The sequence below is a fragment of the Montipora foliosa genome, chromosome 11 (genome assembly GCF_036669935.1).
Source record: "Montipora foliosa isolate CH-2021 chromosome 11, ASM3666993v2, whole genome shotgun sequence".
NCBI classification, from domain to species: Eukaryota; Metazoa; Cnidaria; class Anthozoa; order Scleractinia; family Acroporidae; genus Montipora; species Montipora foliosa.
In genome coordinates this window covers 40933546-40938545 of record NC_090879.1, presented here as the reverse complement: position 1 = coordinate 40938545, position 5000 = coordinate 40933546, and positions in this window count along the sequence as shown.

Below are 5000 nucleotides of genomic sequence, written 5' to 3'. Positions count from 1 at the left end.
TCTTTGTGTAGGCCATCCTGTAAGCATTCTTGTTTTCAATGTTTGCATCACAGGGTCCTGTTCCGTTCTGTGGCTTTCTGGAGCCGTGCCAGTCTTTCACCGCTGACCTTTACTGTAGTTAGCGGACGTATTGCTTCAAGTTCAAGTGCAAACACTGGGAACTCAGTCTCTGTGTGCCGACGTCTGGCACTGAAGCTCTTGAGAGGTCATCCTTAATGTACATATGTGGGCCAGGTTTGTATGTTACGTCTAGGTCGCCGCAGCTTGCACAGTGCTTCTAGAAGGGACTTCTTAAAGATTGACCGCAGAGGTTTGTGATCCGACTCCACAGTGACTTTAGCTCTTCTGGTGATGTACTGTGAAAACGTCTTGCAGCCAAAAACAATAGCTAAACATTCTTTCTCGATTTGAGCATACCTTTGCTCTCTTGGTGTTAGCGTTCAAGAAGCGAATGCGACAAGCTGTCCGTTCTGTTGTAGTGTAGCTCTGAGTCCCTTTTCGCTGGCATTGCACTGAAGCGTAAGTTCTTCATTGGCGTCGTAGTACTTTTACTTCCGTGAATGCTTTGTCGTGTTGTAGCGACTACACGAACTTTGCTTTCTCAGTCTCGTAGTGGCTGAGAAACTTGTGATAGTTTTGGCAGGAATTTGGCTAAGTAGTTAACAAAGACAAGTAGGCTCATCAGCTCTTCCTTTGATGTTGGTTTTGGCACGTTTTTGATGTCTTTCATCTTGCCCGGATCTGGTTTCAGGCCATCTTTGGTGATGACGTGTCCCATGAACTTTACTTTTATTTTGTGTAAGTTCATTCTTTTGCTGTTGAGTTTCAAGTTTACTTTCTTTGCTCTTTTCAGCAAAGTTCTGAGGTTTTCGTCATGGTTTCTTTCAGCTTCCTCCTGCGTATCAATGTAGCCTACACCAGCATGTCATCACGTAGGACTTCAACTCCTGGTGGAGAAGAGTGGCTGAGAAACTTGTGATAGTTTTGGCAGGACTTTGGCTAAGTAGTTAACAAAGCCAAGTAGGCTCATCAGCTCTTGCTTTGACGTTGATTTTGGCATGTTTTTGACGTTTTTGACGTCTTTGATGTTGTCTGGATCTGGTTTCAGGCCATCTTTGGTGATGACATGTCCCATAAACTTTACTTCTGTTTTGGGTAAGTTCATTTTCTTGCTGTTGAGTTTCAAGATTTCTGTCCTTGCTCTGTTCAGCAAAGCTTTGAGGTTTTCGTCATGGTTTCTTTCAGCTTCCTCTTGCGTATCTCCGTAGCCTATGACCAGCATGTCATCGCATAGGACTTCAACTCCTGGTAGATCAACAAGTTGTTCTTGTAGTCTCCTTTCAAACTCTTCAGGTGCTGTGTTGACTCCGAACAGCATTCTGAGGTACCTGCAGCGACCGAAGGGCGTCCAAAATGTGGTCAATTTGCTGCTCTGTTCATTGAGAGAGATCTGGTAGAACCCATCTTTGGCATCTAGGATGGTGAATACTTTAGCACTGTTCAGCTTCGGCAGCAATTCGTCTTATGTGGACATCTGGTACTTTGGCCTTTTCAGTTCTTGATTTAGATCTTTAGGGTCTAGGCAGATTCGTATTTTCTGTGGTTTTCCGACTACAACCATTCTGTTGGATCTGTTTCTTTCTTTATGATTCCTTTGTCTTCCATCTCAGCGATCTTTTCCTTGACTTTAGAGTGTAATGCGCCAGGCACACGTCATGGTGCATGTTGTACTGGTGTACAATCTTTGTTCAGTTCAAATTCCGCGTTCCCTATGTGGCCTAGTCTTTGTAGTTTTGCAGTATTGTCTTGCAGCTGAGGAGAGGTGTTTGTGTCTCTATGAATCAGTCCAAGTTTCTCGCACATTTCTGCAAGAGTACCGGTTTGTTGTTAGCTTTTACGACTTGGAAATGTAGAACTTCAGCAATTTGGTTTTGATTGTTGTTGTTCTCTACTTCGAGTGAAGCAGTTCCTACCGGAATCATTACTGACCCATCAAACAAACGTAGTTTGGCCCTTGAGTCTTGTAATTGTGGATTTCGGGTTTCCGTAATCCTTGACAGATTGTCATAGCTCATCACGTTGCACGTGGCACAGGTCTTGAGTTGACATTTTAGTTTGGTTCTTAAACGACCTGAATCGCTAAGAAAGTTCAGGAACGCGAAAATTTGCTTCTCTTGACCTTTCACGGATGAAACTTCTGCGATTCAGAACATTTTCTTCATCGGTGTTGTTTTCATTGGCAAGTGCGTGTACATGTTGTTTTGTTGATTTTGGTGATAAGCAGACTGAGGCGAAATGGTTTTTCTTTCCACATGTGTTACATCGCTTTTCTGCTGGGCCTCATGCAAAGCAAATTTACTCCTTTGACTTCAATCGTAGCTGCTTTCATGGCCTTAATCTGCACGTTGGTGACTTCGCTACCTTTGTCGTTTGATCTCGAATTCCTAACACAAGTTTGTCATGTATCAGCTCTTCTGTTAGCTTTCTCATGCGGTTTAGAAATTCATCCACGTTTTCATTGGGGTGTTGGGAACACATGTTAAAGACATAGTGTTCATAGACGACATTTCATTTTGCTTTGAAATGGGCTTCGAGTGCTTCTATGCCTTTGTTTACTTCTTTCTGTTCGTCGTGGGTGAGTTTCAGGTTCATGACATGGCCATAAATCGCAGAAATTTGAGCCCGTGCTTCAGACAGCAGGTTACTCAATAAATTTATGCTGATGTACCTGATGTACTGCAAGCAGTTTATACATCGAGAGACAACGAAACGTTTTGATGAAATTTATAATCTGGAAGTCCTGCAAGAACTTAAGCCATTTAAATGCTGACCAAAAGGACAGTATTTGCTATTCTCCCCAGGTCTAAGCGGGGATAGAAAGCTCGGTTTCTAAGCTTTATTGTCCTTCCAAACATCTCTGAAAGAAAAACATGGATTCACTAACAAGATCGCCCCATTTTCGAACGAATTTCTTGCCACTGCATGCAAACTTCCGGTTCATGTTTACTGAATATCACAGCCATCATCTGTTGAACTTGTGCTTTATTTAGTGTAATGGAAAGGCTTTGAGTCTGCTTGAAAATTGTGTTGTGTTTTGAGGACTTTGTCTACTTTGAGTAAACACCCGACTTTAGGTAAGCCGAAAAATCATGGATAAACATCGTTTATTTGGGCATTTTTGTAAGATTTTACAAGGGTTATGGGGACCAGAAGTTACCTAAAATCACGTTAAAAGTGGAACAACTTCTCTTTGTGTTTACGATGTCATTTTTTCGGAGTGGATTCCCTATATGTTCATCTAATGGAAGTGATCTCGGCAAATGGTGCAAGTAGCAACAGGAATTTTTTATTTACTTTTAAATTTATTAGCCCATACATTTCTCTCTAAGCTTTTGACGCCATTTCGTTTCGGAGCTTTGGGCATGCCGCTGTCATGTCACGGTCCCGATGTTCGCAATTTCTGGCCATGAATATTTGCAGACATTCTCTGCCCATTACAATCTTGGACAAAAGGGTTGAGAATATTAAAAACAGGGCTTATTTTGCGCACTACGTCCTCAATATCGCACATTATTAGCCATCCCCCTCCCGCCTACAACCAATGTTGATAAGCCCAGGTTTGACATGCTTTGTTTCGTCTAGCAACATTGATCAGGGGAAGGGGGGGGGGGGGTGGGGGCAAAAAGAGAGCTTCTTTTTCATACTTGTGATCGGAGTTTAGTCCAAAAGCAGAGTTTTCTCAACAATTTTGTCCAAGATTGTATTTGGTATAAACAATCAAATATCTGTCTATACTGAGAGTGTTATGTTTATAGTATGTAAAACTCGTCTTCTCGTGGCTGATACACGGTAAGTTGTGCAAGGATTACTTGTCATACTAACATTGCGCGAAACAAACATTGTTACAGTAGTGCATTATTAGCCATGTATGTGAATTGTTGACATAAGATAGGGCTCTGTTTACTTTACTTTACTGCACTGCGAATTGCTGTTCTGTTACATCGTGGAATTCATACATTAGTACGATTAAGAAGTAAGAGATCTACTGAGTTCTATAACAAGGACAATATTAAATATCAAAACCAGTCGGCCTTGCCCTAGCTGTTTTTGCCCACTTTGGTTTACACTCATCAATATGTATATACAGATATGAAATTATCGCAGATATATTTATGTAAGATTACACACAATAAGGAAATTGCACGGTTAACAACAGTTAATTTTGTGTGTTCTTTAACTGACATAGATTTACGGGGAAGGAATGAGAAATTTTGGTTGGTTAACGTGATTTGAACAGATTTGAAATATTTTTCATGACCAGTTTGTTTTTAGCCAGCTGGTGTGTTAACCGTTGAAATGGAAATCTCATTGATTTTGTTCATAGTTTATACTCATTAGCAACACCTTGAGAAAACGGTAGGGGAAATAAATATAATGCCTTGTAGTTATACTTAAAATTTGTGACAATTCGTATTCGAAGACGCACGGTTTAAAAACAGGAAGTGACGTTTCTTGCAACTGGAAGTAATTTGCTCTATTACTCTTTTGCTCCTGTTATACCACATTCTTGTTTGCTTTCAGAAAAAGTTTAGGGAGCTGTTCTCTGACATATTTTTCAAAGAAAGGTCCATCTAGTTTATTGTATGGGTCACTTCTGATCACACCTTTGTTGTGGCTTTTACTAACGAACAGTGTGACAACTTCCCTTTTAAGGCCTTGGACACCTTCTTTCTTGATCCTAAAGATTGTTGCTAATGAAACTCCTTCTTCCTCAGCAACATCTTTAGGTTTGTCATTATGATCTTGCGCCTGTAATAAAATATACGCTCCTAAAGCGTCGTCAACATGCCTTTTATGTACCATTTCCAGGTGTTTTGATAATGAACCTTAATGATGACGTCACGTTGTTTTTTCTTTATTAGGGTTAATTAACTCTAATTGTCAATCGAGTACCATGACGACATGCCTACGACTGATATATTTTCCTTTTTTGTACTTAC